Consider the following 19,716-nt stretch of genomic DNA (forward strand, 5'->3'; position numbering starts at 1 on the left):
TGCAAACTAAAATCGATGTCCAGACAGCCGAAGACATCAGAGGATACCAAAGGCCAATTAGGTCACCCAGCTCATGCTAAGGACAATGGGGTTCATTGGTCACAGCAAAACTTGGGTTGCTCTGCTCAAAACTCCTACCTGACCTCTCTCTAAGGCTAGCCACCGCTGTATTAGTCAGAGTCCTCTAGAGGAACAGAGCCAATGTAATATATGTAACTATAAAGGGAGATGTTTTTCATTTGTATCATTATTATAAAGGCAGTGTACACAGGGGTTACAGATACATAAGTCAGATAATGAGTACATTACTTTTTGGACAATGTCACCCCTCCCCTCGCTCTCTCCCAGTTTTTCCCCTCCCATTCCACCCACGAGTTGTATAGCTCATTTTCAACATAGCGTCTAGGGAGTACCACTGCTGCATTTGTTCACCCTTTGTCTCTCCATTTCTGTGCCTCCCCTTTCCCTCCCAAAGATATGACCAAACAGGACAAAAAAAAAAAAAGAAAAGAAAACGAAAACAGCAACAAAGAAAACAAAAAAACCCTCATGTTTCCATTTCCTGGAGCTTATCTCGACAAATATTAGTTTGCATGATCAGATGCACATAGGCACTGTGCCTTTGTGTTCAAACGGAGAGTTTATTGGATTGGCTTTCATAATCAGAGGCTGGCTAGTCAAGCAACGGCCAACTGCACAATGGAGTGCTAGGGAATTCAGGAGCTACTCAGTCCAAGAAGCTGGGAGCCTCACAACAAGAATGTCATTCCCAGTTCAAGACTGAAGGCCTGGAAGCTCCCTGGAGAGCCAGTCGCGTGCATCTGTCTTAGAGGCTGAAGAAGCCGGAGTCTGATGCCCAGGAGGGATGTCAGGTGCAAGAGATACATTTGCTCAGGAAGAATGCAACTTGCGCAGTCTGATGGACCTCTTCATGCTTCCACTTTCCTCCCCTCCAGGCCCCCACACCTTGCATGGTACTACCCACATGCAAGGCAGGTCTATCCACACAAATTGGCCATCTCTGCAGACGTCCTCACAGACATATCCAGAAGTGTGCATTACTAATCTCCCAAGCACCTCTCAGTCAAGATTCATCATCACAAGGGCCAACCTCATCTAGCTTTTATGCTTTGATCAAGTAAGAGATGAGTAAAGAAGGAAAGGGAAATGGGAAGAAGGGCAAAGGGCTGGTGAGATAAAAGAGACCATGGAAAGAGCAAGCAAGAGAACACAGAGGGAGAAAAGGACAGGAATGAGATTCAAGTGGGCAATCTTGGTATGCTCTTTTGCTGTAAAGTCAAGGGATGTTCACACTCAGAAGTAGGCATCAAAGAGGAAAGAAGACGTGTGAAAATAAACAGTCTAGTAAATTGAAAATAGGCACAAGCTGCCTACCCAGAGCTTGATATAGCAAGGGAGTTGGCCACCATCAATTCTGCAGCCAAAGAACAGACTCCCGGCAGGCACAGGAGTGCAAATGTTTAGAGAAGTCAAAGGCAAAGGCCTCGGGTCTGTCCTGAGAGGCTGTTGGCATGAGGAAGCTGCTAAGAAAGCAGTCTATGTGGCAAGTTAGCGGTACAGATTTGGCTTTCCATAGTTGGTCCATAGTTGGAAGCCGGAATAAAAATGAGCTGTGAGTGGCTAACCCAGCTCTGGCCTTTAGTGGCCAATTAGGATAAAGGTGACTATGCTGCAAGTCTGCTTCACAGCCATCTGCCTTCCTACACCGAGCATTGAAGACAAAGGGCTGGCATCCAAGGCAGGTTGCTGCAGATGTGGGTGGGTCAGGTCCTGGTTCCACATACGGCCTGGCCAATGTCTACATGCCAGATCTCTCTGGAGGCACCAATTGACAGGTTTATAATCATGGCTTGTTTCTCTTACTCTCTCCAACCAACATTTCTCATGCTGAATTCCAAACCCCAGGGTTGACTGGCCTCCAGATGCAAACAGCAAGGCCCTGTCAATTTTATTCCCCAAATATCTCTCTGACAGCACATTTCGCTCCATTCCCATGATCAGCAATCAAGTCCAAATCACCCTTATGCTCTGGCTGAACTGCAGAGAAATCTCTCAACCATCTATCTGAGGAACAAGATTCCAAGGCACAACCTCTGTGTGTGTGTGTGTGTGTGTGTGCGTGTGCGTGTGCATACCTCTGTGTGTGTGTACCCCTAAATTGCCACATAGACTGTTTTATTAGCAGCTTCCTTATGCCAACAGCCTCACAGGACAGACCCAAGGCCTTTTCCTTTGCCTGCGCTAAAGCATTTGCACTCCTGTGCCCGCCGAGAGTCTGTTCTTTGCCTGCAGAATTGATGGTGGCCAACTCCCTTGCTGTATCAAGCTCTGGGTATTATTCCACACCTGTTATTCCACACCTAGAAAGCTCCCAGGAGGGCAGGGGGATGCAGACTGTCCAACGAGTTGCAGTCATAGTCCCCCCAGCCAAACCTCCAATAAATCTCTATACCCTACCACATACTTCCAATCGGAGGCCTCCTCACCTGGGCTGAGGGCGGGGTCACCGTGCAGGAACTCCAAATATCTCCTCCAAGAACCTCCCCGATTCACACTCTCTCTTCTGTTCTTTTCCATTCTGGCCCTTCCCCTCCTGGTCCCTGCATCTAGAAAATGGCAGGAACTTTTGACTGCAGACTCCCTGATCCATGCTGACATACTTGGCACTGGATCCTTGGACTATTATTGCTGATGTTGTGTTCTATGGGGAAAATGGAAGAGAATACTAATAGGACTGATAAAACTTTTCTCTTTGGGGCCTTTTGCTTATACTCCCATGGAAAGTAAATAAATAAATAAACAATGGCACTCATGAAGGTTGGTTGTGTTCATAAGCCGGAAGTGGCACTGTGGCTCAAGTGGTAGAGCACTAGCCTTGAGCTGAAGAGCTGAGGGACAGCGCCCAGGCCCAGAGTTCACATTCTGAGGTACAATGAGTCAGGACCTCAGCATAAACAATTCTGCCCATAACAGAGCACTTTACACTAGCTCCTTGCCATGGACCAACAAGACCCTGCCCAGGACCTCCACCATTCAGTGAATTCTCCTGACACAGGAAGTGCACTTGCTCCAGTCATTTGACTTTTTATCTTAACAAGACCCAATTTTTCTCTATACACAGCCAGGTGAAAATACTTGTCATCTCGGAAGGAAAAGACCTCCCAAAGGAAAGATGAGAAGCAAAGACCAAGTTCCAGATGTTTCTCCCAAGTATTCTCCACACGAGGCTAAATCCGTTCTCTGTTTTGTTTGACGGTTGCATCCTGTCCTCCAGTGAGGACGACTTGTTCTCTTGCCAGTCTGTCCTGCACTCACTGGTAACAATCTTTTGGAGGAAGCAACACTGTAATATGAACTCAAGTGTTTGTGCTAGCTAGGTAGGTGCTCTACCACTTGAGCCACGTCCCTAATCGTTTTTGCTTTTGTTATTTTGTGAAGAGGGTCTCACACTTTTGTGCAGGCTGAGAGCACATCTTAAGCAAGCTTTGTGTTTGCAGCCTCACATTGAGCCACAGCCTACATCAGCATCTCCTACCACCCTTGGAACCAGGACGAAGAAACCCTGGTGGTGCTGTTATCCCCGGAGGGCCTGAGCATTCCCTGACCTTGTTTCCCTTGAAATGTCGGCACTTTGGCCTTTCTGGTGTCTCTCTGGGAGCAGCTCTCTTTCAGAGAGAATGGCCTTCTGCAGACAAAGTCAATTCCATCAGGCTTGCTGCCACAGGGTCGTCGTGATTAGGGTACATTTATAAAGTAATTAAAATGTTGTGTTGAACATTAGGGCTTTTCCTGGGCCACCAAGGAGAGGCCTATAATTGAGTCCTTGGAAGGCTTCTGTCACTTCAATGGCAAGTTGCAGCCACAGAGATAGGAAGCCAAGGGCAGAGGATAGATCCCTCCATTCTCTCTTCTTTGCTCACTGTCCTTGTTAGAAGGAGAGCTCAGTGGATTGGAGCCCCTGGCACACTCCCAGTTGGCAGCATTATTGGGTGTAATCATGTCTACTCCCACCCCTAAATTCACAGGTCAAGTCCTAATCTCCGGGACCTCAGAACATGGCCTTATTTGGACATAGGGTCTCTGCTTGGACAGGTATCCTTCCTAAAAGGGGAGATGGGGTCACAGCGACAAGCAGAGCAGGTGGATGGTGTGGTGTCTCTGGGAGGGAGAAGGCAGCCATCCGCCAGTGGAGAGGCTTGAGAAGACTGTGCCCCCAAACCCCTCTCAAAGAAGCAGTACAATTGATACCTGAGATTTGGGCTTCTGCACTCCAGAACTGAGGCAGTAATTTCCCACTGTTCAAGCTGGAGCAGGATAGAAAGATGAAGTAACAGGGAAGTAAAAAAAAAATAGCAGAATGTATTTTAAAGGCCAGAGTTGGACATTAAAACAGAACCAAGAAGTAAAGGCTGAAGAATCACTAAAACAGCAAGCCTCATTTCTTTTCAACTTCCTTGAATGGTGAGAGACACGCAGTAAAAGCTAATCATGTCTGGTAAAGGGACGTTCTGAATGTTGCTCATCGTCTCTGTATTTTGAATAATAACAATCACCGCCCCCCCCCTTTGTGTCATGTTTTGAGTAACATGACCCGTCTGAGATATGTTTTGGATACTAGATGTACCCAAATCCAGTTTTTCCAGGTGTGGAAATTTGGCAAAATGATTGAGGTTGCTAGATGAGGTGACCACATGTCTAGAAACTATAACTATCTCAGGGTGGGCCTGATGGCTCAGACTTATCATCCGAGCTCCTCAAGAGGTAGAGATTGGGAGGATTGTGGTTTCAGGCCAGCTAGTACAAAAAGTTAGTAGGATGCCATCTCAATCAGTAAGGCTAGTGTGGTAGCTTATACTTGTGGTCCCAGCTATGTTGGAAGGTAAAGGTAAGAGGGTAGTAGTCTAAGGTCAGCCTGCTAAACTTCCACCTTGTGAGATTGTTTTTTTCCCTCTTTTCCTGAAACCCCTTGAAATGTCTTTCACCATGGATTGCAAGGACGATGATTTGAGCAGAACACCTCCCCCCACCCATCCACCATCAATTTCATTCCGCTTCTAGTGACAGAGCCACCACATGCACAATAAGTGTTAGGGCCTCCCTAGCAAAGCAAGGCAGAGAGCTACCCCTGCTTCTCAGGTCCATTCAAGTGGCCTGCTCACCTCTAACATCTCACACACAGACACACACACACACACAGACACACACACACACAGACACACACACACACACTGTATTGTACATGAAAATAAAGCAGAGGAGTGGGAGACATTCAATCTGCCTGTTCCATTTGGACTCCAAATCAGGGCCTTTATCAAAGAAGTTTCAAGTTATTTGACCCTGAATAATGCCTGTGTAGAAACCAAAGATATAAAAAAAAGTTCCCCATTCCAAGAAGCTCCCATGGGCTTGGGCAATCTGAGCACTGCTCTATTTTTATTTCCCACCTAGCATCAAATAAACATTTTTATCCTCCAAATTTATGGGGAGCAGCCCTCTTCCTGATATGCACATACTAATGCACTTCCTGCCGCACCAGCCTGTGTTTTCAAAAAGCATCCTCAGTCTTTGACAGGTAGGAAATTTGCATTTCCATTAGTGAGGCCTTTGTCAATTGTGAGTCATAAAAGCCCCAGAAGAATAGGATTGGGGGAAATGTATTGTACTTTTCAAAGGAGACTTTATTGCACGGTTCAAGGAAAGGTACCAGAGGAGATAATGGCAGCAAAGGGCTGCTAAAAAAAAAAAAAAAAACCTCACAATAAGGACGAACTTATTAATACACGGGCCTGTCACTGGACAACCAGAGGGAAGGAAAGTCTGAAATGTGACTTTACTAGTTTGCAATTTCCAATGTTTAACATTAAAATAATACACCCGCAGACGACAGGGATAAGGGGCATTTGGCACTGCCTGCCCAGGACAAGTGTTTTTCCCTCCTGCTCCATTAGCTGTGGCTATAATCTTCTCATTTAAAAATCACTCCTGTTCAGCCGCAGCAGCTCTGGCAAGGGTTGGGGGTTTGATTTGTGTATGTGATTTGTTGTACTCTTTATGTTAGTAGTCAAGATACCCAAGAAAAATAAAAGCTCAAGAATCCCCAGCAGCGAAAAGAATGATACAAACAGTACTGCTTCATTTGTTATCTTATTTGCCCTTCAAACTCTGTCCCCAAACACTTACACAGTTAAATAATTCAGCTAAGGCACTAAATACCAGAGAGGAGTGAGAAGAAGAAAAAATGGTACCAGTCCTGAACTGCAAAAAAGAAGCGAGAGAGAGAGAGAGAGGGGGGGGGAGGGGAGGAGGAGGAGGAGGAGGACAGACGCCTGTTTGTGGACCTATGGCCTTTCTGAGTCTCTGCCACGGAGAGTGCACAGAGTGAGCTCTTTAAACCTCCTTGTTTCAGGGAAGATGTGAACAGAATTCTAGACTCATAGCACAAGGTTTGATACATACAAAGGATAGAGATAGACCCCATTCTGGCTCTCCCGGGAAAGCTTCCCATGTAGTAGGAGACAGACAATAACCAAGGATGCCAATGAATACACCAACTCTTCTTGGATAATGGTGTGTGCTCTCAGGGGAACAAAAAGATGTGAAAAGAGTAGGGGCAGGGACCAGTTGGAAGGGATGAGAAAGCTCTCTGGGGAGGGAGGTAGAAGCATACATGACAGCAAAGAAGATTCCAGACTTTAGGAAAAGTGTCGCCAGATCCCCAAGGTCTTATTGAACTGCATGTCCATGGCTCTCAGTGGGGTGGGCCCAGTCATTCAGTTCAAGTCACCAAAATGCTGAATTGCTGAAGGCCAGATCCTGAGTCTTGGAGAATTTAGTCTGACTCCATGTACAATAGAAAACTAGTGGAAGGTCTTTAAGGAAGAAAACAGCTTGATCCAATTTACAATTTGTACAACTTCCCTCCTGCCACTGAGACTGGATCCTAGGAAATCAAAATGGGGAGATCATTGGGATGTGGCTGCAGCCAGACTTCTAAGGCCTTGAAAAGGCCCTCAACACAGTAACCACTCTTCCTAGTCTGAATTTAGTAGCACTTAAAAATAAATGATGAAACCGGCTCCTAGTGGCTTACACATGCAATCCTAGCTACTCAAGAGGCTGAGATCTGAGGATCACAGTTCAAAGTCAGCCTGGGCAGAAAGGTCCCTGTGGGGCCCTCAATTAATCACTTAAAAACTGGAAGTGGCATTGTGGCTCAAGTGGTAGAGTGTTAGCCTTGAGCAATGCCCAGTACCAGCACAAAGTGATGATGATGATGATGATGATGAAGCAGCAGGTGGAGGTATCAATAACATCCTCTTCATTAATAAGTAAGTTGTAAAAATCATATGTTTCCAGCCAGGCACCAGTGGCTCACACCTGTAATTCTAGCTACTCAGGAGGCTGAGATCTGAGGATCATGGTTAGAAGCCAGCCCAGGCAGAAAAGTCCCTGTGAGATTCTTATCTTATCTCCAATTAACCACTCAAAAACCAGAAGTGGCACTGTGGCTCAAGTGGTAGAGGACTAGCCTTAAGCACAAAAGGACTCAGGGGCAGGGCCCAGGGGATCCTGAGTTCAAGCCCCACACTGGCCAAAAAAAAAACAAAAACAAAATCCAAAAACTTAAGTTTCCTAATCCTGACCCCCATAATGAGTCAACCCTCCCTCCATGGTGTAGAGAGGAGAAGTGACCTTTGGAAGAACAGTCAAGGACACTAGCAACTGCATACCACGTTGCTAGTGAAAGAAATGTGAAACTGAGTTGGACATATCCTATCCATACCCCTAAGTTCACCAAGAGCCAATGGTAAGGAAGGATGAGGAAAGGCATGAAGAGAGGCCAGGAGCAACACGGACTGAGCTCCTCAGCACGGAAGGAATCACGGAAAGCCAGCAGAGACATGGTGCAGGGAAAAGTGATGAAGGCAAGGTAGGGGATGCTCATAATGCAAACGGAATGTCTGATTACTTCTGGACTCAAAAACTACTGATTGCCAGGTACTGGGCTAGCCTGTCCAGCCGTCAGCCTGGGAGTACCCACCATTTAACCTCTCTATGGGAGATGATGTTATTAATTGAAATGTTAACACTCTTCCAGGAGGTGACATTCACTCATCCTCTTTCAGTCAGAAATTCAAGCTGGTTTCAACCTCTGTGTCCTTGCCGGAGCTGGAGGGGCTCCTCTTCCCCTTGTCCTCGATTCTCATACACCTGAGACTAAGACTCGGTATTGTGCACCTCTTCTATTTCTCTTTTACACGTTAAACAACTTCCCACTCCTTTGTAACCTTTGCTCATTTCTGCTTTTGATTTGCTGCACTTTTACTTCATTGCTCTTAAAATTCAGAGAGCAAAGCTCCACACGACATCCTGTCATGGAGCCTGACCTCTGCTGTGTGTGCCGCTGGCGGGCTGCTCCCTGGCGATCCGGTGGCCTGCCCCGCTCATCCTCACCACGCATGCTCTCTGTCAATACCACTGCCACACAGGCTGGCACGTCCAACTTCAGAGACCCGCGCGTCCCCCAAGGTTTTGTCTGCTCTGCTGTCTCCCATCTGTATCTGAAGAAAATAGCTTGTAGTCAATACTAAAAAGCATTTTATTACTAAAGGCACCTTGTGACTCATCAGACATTTGTCTAATTTAACCAGGTAATGTTGACTCCTGACTCTGTCATCTGAACCCAGCCAATATGGAAGCATTTGCAGGTGCACGAGCTAGGGCCTCGTGGCCTCCTCTACTCTCTCAGGAGGCCCAAATTACAGCCTTCCTTAGCCTCAGGGAAGCAACCAACCAGCCAGGACCTGTTCTTCCTGCTCTGCTCTGCATTGGGGGGACTTTGTTGCTCAGAATAGATATTCTGGGGACATTTGGAGACTATCACCAAGAAGAGAAGACTGTTGGAATGTGAGAGCTGAAGAAAAGTAATTTGTCTTTCCAATGGGTTCTTTTCCCTACTCAATGATGTCTGTTGTATGCAGCGCCTGTAAACATCAAGGACTCAGTACTAGATACATGAAAGAAGGCAGGCAGGCAGGCAGGAAGGAAGGAAGCAAGCAAGCAAGGAAGGAAGCAAGGAAGGAAAAAAGGGAGGAAGGGAGGAAGGGAGGCAGGGAGGCAGGGAGGAAGGGAGGCAGGGAGACAGGGAGGCAGGAAGGAAGGAAGGAAGGAAGGAGTGAAAACATGAATACATGAATAAATGATAAATGAATGATGATTGAATGAATGCTTGAATAAATGAATACATAAGGCAGCAGCACCATACCAAAGGCCCCTCTCCTCTCATTGTGCTGCCTCTGAGTTCTTCCTTCCGTTACCCCACTGCCACCCCATTTTGCTCCTTTCCTACACTTCCTGTCTCCCTCCTTTTCTGCCTCACTCTTCCCATGTGGTTGTCCATTAGAAGTTTCTCTCCCTCTTCCCTTCTCTAAGCTATGGAAATGCTGTTGCAGGCTGAATTGTGTCCTTCCAAACAAAATCCTAACCCCCACTCCTCAGAATGTGACCTTGTTAGGAAAAAGCTTGTGGAAGGTATGATTTGTTCTTGTTGTTTTTCTTTTGTCGGTTGTGGGGCTTGAACTCAAGACCTCCTGGGCACTATCCATGAGCCTTTCATGTTCAAGGTTAGTGGTCTACCACTTGAGCCACAGTGCCACTTCCAGTTTTTGAGTGATTAATTGAGGGTCTCACAGGGACTTTTCTGCCCAGGCTGACTTTGAACCATGATCCTCAGATCTCAGTCTCCTGAGTAGCTAGGATTACAGGCATAAGCCACTAGTGCCCAGCTTGTAATTTGTTATATGAAGATAAAGTGACCCTGGAGAAGGGGGGAACCCCAACCCAAAACGAATGGTGTCCTTATTAAAAGAGGAGATTTGGATGTAAACAGCCACACAGGAAGGACATCATTGGACATGCTGACAGGGACCTGGGTGATAATTCTACAAGCCAGTGGATTCTAAATCACCAGCAAATCACTGCCAGAGGAGAACAGAACATTTCTTTCTCAGGGCTCTCAGGAGAAACCAACCCTCCTGACCCGGACTGCAGGACCAAGGCCACCAGCAGGGTGACACAATACTTTTCTGTTGTTTAAGCAGCCTGGTTGTAGTCCATTGTTATGGCGACCTAGGAAATTAACGCCTGCTTCATTCATTTTTTTTTAATGTAAAGGGACACATTGGAGCAGAGAAAAACCTTTTGATGATCCTAAGCATCCCTTCTCTTCTGCGCCACCCCCTTTCTCTTTCTCTTTCTCCTAGTCCTCCTCCTCTTCTTTTTCTTCTTCCCCTGCTACACCACACCTTTTTTTTCTGGAACAGAGGATTGAACTCAGGACCCACACTTGCAGGGTGGGCACTCCACCACTTGAGCCACACCTCCAGCTCCTCTTTTGCCTCAGTTAAGTTTGAGGTAAGGTCTCATTCTATGCTCAGGTCAGCCTGGACTCTAATTCTCCTACTGTGCTTCTTCTCAGTGTTGCTAGAAAGGCAGATGTGAGCACTATGCCTACTTGTGCTTTTCTGTGAGATACAGTCTCTTCTCTTTTTATACCCAGGCAGGCCTCCAACTGTGATTCTTTCCCCCATTGCCTCCTAAGTACCTAGGACCACAGGCTTGAGCTACGCCAGCTTCTGTCCCAATTTCCTTAGTTGAATACACATAGCTCTTTCTTTCCAAGTCCTCTATTCTATTCTCCTTTAGATAAGAGATCATGGTACAGAATTAATCATCATTATCATTATCATCATCAAATTTATTTGAAAACACCTATTCCAGTGTGCCTCAGGGTCACACAGCAGATTAAAAATAATAATAAAAAATAAAAAAACATGGCTTTTATCCCCTAGGACACTGAGTCCAAGGCCAGCAGGTGGATACCATGATGTCATTTGTTTTCATTTGTAGCTGGTTGAATGAATACACCTATACTGTATTATGTGCTGTGGGATATTTTGTCAAAGCTTTAAAAAAAAGTAGTAAAGAGAACAGTCTTGAAAGAGGCTTGGCATCATATTTCACTTCAGTACCTTGCCTGTCCCCTGGGGAGATACTGGGTAAAGGGCCATTTGCAAGCACATCACAGTAATTAGCCAGGGGCAGCTAGAGACCTGAGAGCAGCCATGGCCATCCATCCTCTCTCTCATCCCCACTGCAGACCTCCATTCATTCGCACCTATCCGCAGCTTGTCTGCAGCCACACTAGAACCCTGCAGGTGGCCTACTTCAGCCAGCCTGGCCCAGGGAAGGCAGGCCTGCTCGCTCTCATGCAACTCGGAAGCCAAATGGAGAAAAATGCATCTTTCTGTTCAAGGGATGCCTTCTCCTCCTGGCCACCACTCCAACTACTGAGTCCTGGCAATGCGTGGCTCTTCCTACCACACTTGGGTGAGCACAGTCACCAGGAACTGCGGGCTTCCCCGTTCTCACCCTTATCCAAAAGACAGCTGCTCCAACAAACCAGAAATTAAAGTCGGTACACGCTGTGCGCCAGCTGACAGCCTTTATCAGACAAAATGGCAAAAGCCACAGCTGCTCCAGGTGCTCTGGAGACCCTGGTCTTCTCTGAGAAATTTCCACAGACCTCAAAGCTTCCCTGAGCTTCTAGGTCGCGTGGCTCTTGCTGTGATTACCTCTGTCCCGGGCTCTGTCCTGCTTTTCCCGCAAGGCTTCTTTTGGCAAGAGTTCATCTTATCTGTGGGATTTCCATTCTGCTCTGCAAAGTAGAAAAAGAGTCATATATGAAACTAAATTAAGGAAAAAGTAAAAAGTTCACCCCCCCACTTCTGGGACTGGCTATGCTGTGCCAAATCCAGAAAAGAAAAGCCAGCCCAAGAACAAAGACCCCAGGCTGAGACTGATCTGGCTCGTGACAGGTGGCAGGGGCTGGACACTGGCTGGCTATGGTGGCAGTACCTAGGCCACGCATGTTCTCCTTCTACATCAAAGCAGCTGCTAACTGTGCTAGGTAGAACCAGAAGAGAGAAGAAAGGTGCAGCCACAGGCACCAACTGAAAGGAGAATCCTTGTCTTCTGACCCTGGAGTGGAAGGTAAACTGAGTCAAGTTGCATGGTTGAACCTTAACTTTCTTCTCTCCAAATGGCATCCTTCCACCTTATACTCTTTAGAAGCTGAAATAATGGACAATGACCAAAATGCCTTGAAATTTCAAAAAAAATCTAGAATACATAGCAACTCTCATGAAGGAGAATCACCCTCATTCCATGGGTCTTCAATAAAACCAAAGCCCATGAAGGCTTGTGCTGCTTTCAGGCAACTGATAATCAGTCTTCAGGTTCTCAACATCTACCCCCTTAGACAATTATCTTCTCATTGAACAAAAGAAAGCCCTTTCTGTTTCCCATCCTAAATTGCCATGGAACTTAAACATCTCCAGGACATCCAATAAAGGGACAATCCCAAGATGCATGGTTCTTCAGGCTGTCTGGAAGTCAAGCCCAGGAAAGTGTTAGGAAGACTGAGGGGAGATACTTGCCCTCGCAAGAAATCTAGACACAGCTAAATCCTGTGTCTGGACACAGACACAGAACACCCCTGTTCCTCTGTATGTCTTCCCATGTGTGGGCACACTGTGCCACATCCTGACCCAATCAGAATTAAAAGACAGACCTGGTCACAGCTTCTGACAAATCATAAATCTGACTTAGCTGACTGTTACGGAAGTGTAAGGGACATTTTGCATAAAGTAGATGTATTAAATCTTCAACTTCATTGTTGTTGTTTAATTAAATTGTAGCATTCTGTTTGTTGTTTTGTGCCAATACTGTGGCTTGAACTCAAGAATCTCAACCTAGCTTGGCCTGTTTGCTCAGCTAGTACTTTACTACCTGAGCCACACCCCCAGCCCTTAGGTTGACTCTTTTAGCTTCCGCATATGAGTGAGAAGATGTGAACTTGTCTATCTGTGTCTGATTCATTTCACTTGACATTTTTCTCCAGTTCCATCAAGTGGCTGGAAATGTTATGTTTTCATTGTTTATGGTTGAATAATATAGCATTGTGTGTATACATGCATAATCTCTGCCCATCCATTCACTGTTAAGATAAATTCCACTTTTAGCTATAGACAATAGACACAGGATGAAGGTCTTTCTAGATATGCCGATCTCACTTCCTCTGGCTATGTGCATAGAAGCAGATTGCTACATCTGGAGCAGATCTGGGTTTAGTTTTTAAATGAACCCCCATGCTGTTCTTCATGTTGACTATTGTCATCAAAATTTGTATTTAAAGGGAACAGACAATATATAATATGCAAGGAAATAAATCTTTTTAAATGATTGAAATATAAGATAAAATTGAGTTTACAATTCAGTTACAATTTTTCAAGCTCTTTTGAGGATCAGACAAACAATAAGGTTGGGGCTACTGCTGGGTTTCATGGGTGAGGGTGTCGGAGGTCAAAAAGACCCCAGACTCCAAACCTTGGCAATGACAAGACAGGTTGAGAGCTGAGGAGCCGCGTAGTCTGAAGTGAGAGAGGCACAGGGACTCACTGTCCCCCAGTTTCTACCTATCAGACATCGTGAAAGTGTTTCTGCATATTTCCTGCTGGGTTTATAGACGTAAAAGAACTGAAAGGCTTTTTTCAAAGGAAAAGGAGGTAGGTACTAATGGCTCATGCTTGTAATCCTAACAACTCAAGAGACTGAGATCTGAGGATTGTAGTTTGATTCCAGCCCAGGAAGAAGTATCCAGGTGGCACTTACCTACAATTAACCAGGAAAAATGTCAAAATTGAGATATGGCTCAAGGGGTAGAGCACCAGCCATGAGTGAAAAAGTTAAGCCAAGTGTGAGAGGCCCTGAGTTCAACCTCTGGTAATCATCACAAAAAAAAAAAAGGAGAGGAGGGAACAGGAAGAGAAAGTGTTAGGAAGATCAAGAAAGGAATCTTGGACCAGAGAGGGGATGAACAAGAGAAATGTAACTAGGAAGTTAGAATAACTAAAAAAATGTAGTGCAACAAGAACAGCCATAATAAATTACTCATTTCTCTAAAATACCTTTTGAGAAGAATGCTAGACTTTTACAGGAATCCAGAAGCTATGTCAATTGAGATGGAGGCTAAACTTTGATAGGAATTGTTACTTCATCTTTATTTCCCTTAACCTCTTGCTGTAACCTAGCATTTCTTTAATTGTAAATGTGAGCACAGAACCATGGTTGTATTAGCAGTTCCTATGGTTCACTTATAGAGGAAATCATAGGCATTTTTCAAATCCCATTACCAAGTGCTACAAACGTCATTTACCCTTCTTGCTACTTCAGAATGATAGTGACTATTAAAACTGTGCCCTATATATGCTACTCTATCACAAAGGAGCTTTAAAAATATTTAGATAACTATATGTCAATATAATTGATTTCTATTATAATTTATGTACTTGATTCTACGCATTTAAGAGTATTATTCTGAGCTGGGTATGGTCACTCACACCTGTAAATCCAGTTACTTAGATGATACAAGTAGGAGATTTCTGGCCAGCCTCTACAAGGTTAGTGAGGAGCTGTCTCAAAAAAATACCAAAAATGTTCTTAGGGTTTAGCATCAGTGATAGAACAAGTGCAATGATCTGGATTCAATCCCTAATGTCTTAAATTTAAAAAAAAGTCTGGGAAGGTGGCTCAGTGGTAGAATGTGCTTGCCCTAGATTTGATGCATGCATGAGGCCCTAGATTCGATTCTTCAGCACCACATACACAGAAAAACCTGGAAGTGGTGCTGTGGCCCAAGGGGTAGAGTGCTAGCCTTGAGCACAGAGAGGCTCAGGGACAGTGCCCAGACTCAGAGTTCAAGCCCCAGGACCAGCAAAAAAAAAAAGTTACATTCTAAAGAACATCATGTTTCTATGAGGACAGCAGGGCATAATGGCTAAAATAACATCGTAGGAGGTACGCTGGACCCAACCAACACACCCGGAGACACCGCAGACTACATGGTTTGGATCTTCGAGGTGAAACAGCCCTTCCTAGGTTTCACAAATGAACCTGCCACACCTTACCTTCTTAGAACCCAAGACACACAAGTGCCAGAAAGGCCAAATCCTGCCCTTCTCGAAGAAGCTCAAGTACCGCCTGATGTCATGTCCCAGAAAGGACCTTGGGTAGCAGAAGGGCGCCACACACAGATACTGCCTCCTATCAGCCCTGTGACCTAACCAAACACAACTGTCAGCAATTTTACTCTCAACTTGGACCAGAAAAAAAAATAGAGGCATACATGGAGGTGTAGAAGTCAGAAAGCTTGGTCCTTGGCAAACAACCCAATATAGTCACCCAGCACATGAATTATCTACTAAACATAGCAATGCTGTATTAGTCTTATTCCATTTTCCCTCTTGAGGGAATAAGGGACATTTGTTGTTTGGGGAGGAGAGGGATGAGAAGCCTTTTTTCCCCCCTCAGGGGGAGGTGGAGAGTCTTGGAAAGATGATAAACTTGGAAGAGAGACCCAGGCACTCGCTCCCTACAGGGACCTAGGGAGAGAGAATAAACATTCCAAATCCAGTGCCCTCAGCTGAGCAATAATGCGTGGCCTGGCAGAGGACAAAGTGTAACACAGCCCAGCAGAATTGGTCTCCTTGGCTTCTTTTATGATAAAACACTGGAATTCTTCAAGGAAGGCAATGAGAAATGACTTCTGAAGAGGGGAAAAAAACCCTATAGAACTCATAAAAAATCAGGTGCTTGTTAGCAGTGAAGCTGTTTTGTTTTTTCCCCTCCTTTGTCTGGCTTTCGTCAAACGTAAAGTTTCTGTTCAGACTGCCTGTGGCTCTCCTCATCCTGAAGCCTTTCACATTTTCTTGCGTTCAAATCAGTCAGTCCTTGGCGAACTGCTCTGTATTTGGCAACACCACAAGCAGAAAATGCATTGAACAAGCCTGAACCAAGCAGGGATTCTGGTCTGAGTTCAGACAACAGAGTCCAAAGCAGGGCGAAGCCCAAAACTCTGGGTACTTTGCAATGCAGGGTGTGGACAAGCAAAAGTCCTCCCCCCAAAAAACTTAAGGCATCAATATACTGTCAGCTTGTGTGTACACACACACATGCGTGCACACACTGAGACAAAGACTCACCATCCCGACTCAGCCTCCTGAATTCTGGGAGTCAGGCAGGTCCCACTATGCCTGGTTAATGATGTGTTCTGAATTAACCATTCTGCACTCAGTTTTCTCATTATCTTCTCAAAGTATGAATTCATGGTAAGTATTTGAAAGGCCCTTAGCCTTCTTTATGTTTGTTTCTCATGCTCCATTGAAATGACAATAATTTTCACAAACCTAATCGTTATCTCTCATCAGAAACCACTTGGCACTTTTCAAAATCCGTTTTCATTCCAAGGCTCTGATGGCATCTGTTCATCTCAGCTCAACTGTTCTGTATTTGTATTGGGAGAGCTGTTCTCAAATATCTAACGCTTTGCCCGTGGAGGAGCAAGTCAACTGTTCCTAATACCGTTGTAGACGCTAATGAACTGTTCTGAGTCTCCTCTCAGTCTTGATGCTGATGAGTCCAAGTGTCTTTACATTACAGATCCTTGTAAAGCATCTTTGGTTGGTTTTATTTCCAACATATTTTTCCCAAAAGGACCTATGGCCTCTTTGAATCTTGGTGGCATTGGTCCTTGGTCAGCTATCTATTGATGTTCATATTTCTACTCTATCTAAGGAAAAAAAGCTTTGTTACCCTATGGAACCCAGAGTTATTACCCTCTTTGTGAATCAGGTTCTGGGTTTACTTAGAGCTAGAAGATGCTTGCACTTTCGTCGGGAGCCTGTCATTTTACTTCTCTCTGACCTATGAGAATCTGAGTTGCTAGAAGGAATGAAAATGATCAATCAGACTCGGTTGCTTCATCTTATTATCACTTTCTTATTTGATTATTTCTTACATTTTCTCCTTTAAAAAAGTCTTATTGAGATAGAACTCTCATACCACGGACCTTTCTGACTTAAAGCACATAATCCAAAGCTTCTATTATATTTATGGAGTTGTATAATCATGGCAACCTTGTGTATCAGGACACTGTCTCACTCACTCCAGAAAGTTCTAACTGTTTTCCTTTCCACTCCTCCCTCCAGGCAACCAACCATCTATTTCAGTATCTGCAGATTTGAATATCTGGGGTTTTCATCTAAATGAAATCATTCCACAGAGGACTTTTCATACCTGGTTTCACTTGGTAAGATGTTTTTAAGGTTCATCCATAGTATAGAATATATCAGAACATCATTCCTTTTGGTTGCAGGGTAATAGTTTAATGGACATACCACAATGTATTGACCCACTCATCAGTGATGGGCAATTGAGTGCCCAACCTTTGGGCTGTTAGGTATAATGTTGATGCAACATTCATAGGCAACTTTTGTGTGGCCATACATTTTCCTTTGTCTTGGACACCTATGTAGGAATAGAACTGTTTGGGCTTTTCCCCCCGTTTCTAGAAATTATATTTCTCTGAAATCTTCATAAAGTCTTTTTTTATACCCATTAAGTAACCCCATTCAGTTTTTCTCAGGTCTCCTTTTTTTATTAAACAGGTACCTAAAGGTGGTTAAGAGATTATTAATTCACTATAGTAACAAATAAGCTCCAACATTTCAATGGTATGACATATTCAAAGTTGATCGCTCCCTGACTTAGCTGTGGATGGGGACTGGTTGGCAAGCAGTTTCCCAACAGACAACTCAGAGTCCAAGCTTCTAGGGGGCCCTAGCCTAGGTTTTCTCATTAGTGAGAATTAGTCATCTGGCTCCAGCCCAATACAAGGGGGTCCTAGAAAATATTGTCTCTTATTTTTGCCAGTAACAGGATTCAGAACCTAGGTGCAGTCCTTTAGCTTCTTCTCCCAACACTGGTGCTCTACCACTTGAACCATAGTTCCACTTCCAGCTTTTTGCTGGTAAATTAGAGATTACTAGTCTCACAAACTTTCCTGCCTGGGCTGGCTTAGAATTGGGATCTTTAGACCTCAGCCTCTTGAGTAGCTAGGATTACAGATGTGAGCCACCAGTGCCTGGCAGAAAAGCCATCTCTGATAGACACTAGCTTCCAGAAACAGCATCATGATATAATAGAGAAATTACACAATCCTGGCTGACTGCCACATGGGGGTTCAATAAATGTTGTGTGTTTAAAGCTGGAAAGCAAAGAGTTAAAGGGATTTATGCCTGAAGCCCCACAAAGCCAAAAAAGAAAGTTCTGTCATTTTTCACATTTCTTCTTTTTTTGAAAGGCATTAGCCCTGTGTTCAAAGACTGAAATGCAAGTAAAAAACTGTTAAATATGGGAAGCAGTGAACTTGTGAGCACTGGACCACCCCACTTGACCCAAATAGTCCATCTCCTCCATATTCTACCACCATGAATACTGCCTCCCAGTGGAAATCCAGCTGTGTAATTTTACATGCTTGTAAATTATCCAAATGCTCTTCTACTTGTAACCATATAGATCCTCCCTTTCTCAGTAGGACTGCCAATCAAAGTGTTCTGTATGTACCCACGGGATGGACTCAGAATAGACCAGGCTGACCCTTCTTCCCGGAATTTGAGCCTAGAGCAAAATGACACAAAAACAAACATATACTGTCCAATTCCTTTTGGCCTCCCACATCTTTAAAGAAAGCAGCTCCTGGTGTCTGGAGGATGGTGCCTTCGCTGTGACTTTGCAAGTCACCCCATATCTTTACAATAACGCCCTGTCTAATTAAGTCAGTATTGGCCTCTTGTCACTTGCATAAAGAATCAATAAAGCTGAGCACTGGTGGCTGGTGCCTATAATCCTAGCTGTTCAGGAGGCTGAGATCTGAGGGTTGAGATTTATAGCCAGTCTCAGTCCATGAGACTCTTATTTCCAATTAATCACCAAAGAGCTGGAGTGGAGGTATGGCTCAAGTGATAGAGTGTGGGCCTTGAATGAAAAGGCTGGGCTCTCAGTTTCAAGCCCCAGCACTGACACCAAAAAAAAACCAAAATCCTAACCAATACGCTTGCCTAGGGCAGAAACCTGAGTATGATTCTAATATGTCTTTCTACCTTTTGTTTGCAAATTCTCTTCTATGAATTGGACATCCGATATAGCTCTCAGCTCAGTCTTCCTTCTTTTCTTTTATAATAACGCCAGTGCTATAGTTCAGGCTCTTAGCATTGTGTACCTGAACTTCACAAGACCCCTTAACTGCTACCTCCCTGTCCCCATGGTAACTTTTCTAAAATGCAAATGCAGGCTTTAGAAATTACAATACCAACCCTGGTGCAGTGGAACTATGCACTCACATATTGCTGGCAGTTATCATTTTTACCACCTTTTTCAAAGGCAATTTGGCCATTCACATGGAGAGTCATTAGAAATACAATATAGCCTTTGACTCAACACTAGTCACCTAAAAGAATGTTTTTCCTAAAGAAATAATCAGACATGCATACAAAGAGTAATGACTGACACATTTTCTGAAATTCATTTATTTACTCATTCAACAAATACCAAATGCCTACTATATCAGGTACTCCCATGATTAATTATAATAAAAAATTGGAGGGGCGTAAAGCAGTATTTAATTAGAGAGAATTTTAGTGGACTAAAGACCACAGATTTATTCCTTTACAGTTCTGAAGTCAGAAGTCCCAAATGATCTTGTAAAGCATCAGAAGGGCTGGTGGGCACCAGTGGTTC

The sequence above is a fragment of the Dipodomys ordii genome, unplaced genomic scaffold (assembly GCF_000151885.1).
Source record: "Dipodomys ordii isolate 6190 unplaced genomic scaffold, Dord_2.0 Scaffold4, whole genome shotgun sequence".
In the NCBI taxonomy this organism is placed as follows: Eukaryota; Metazoa; Chordata; class Mammalia; order Rodentia; family Heteromyidae; genus Dipodomys; species Dipodomys ordii.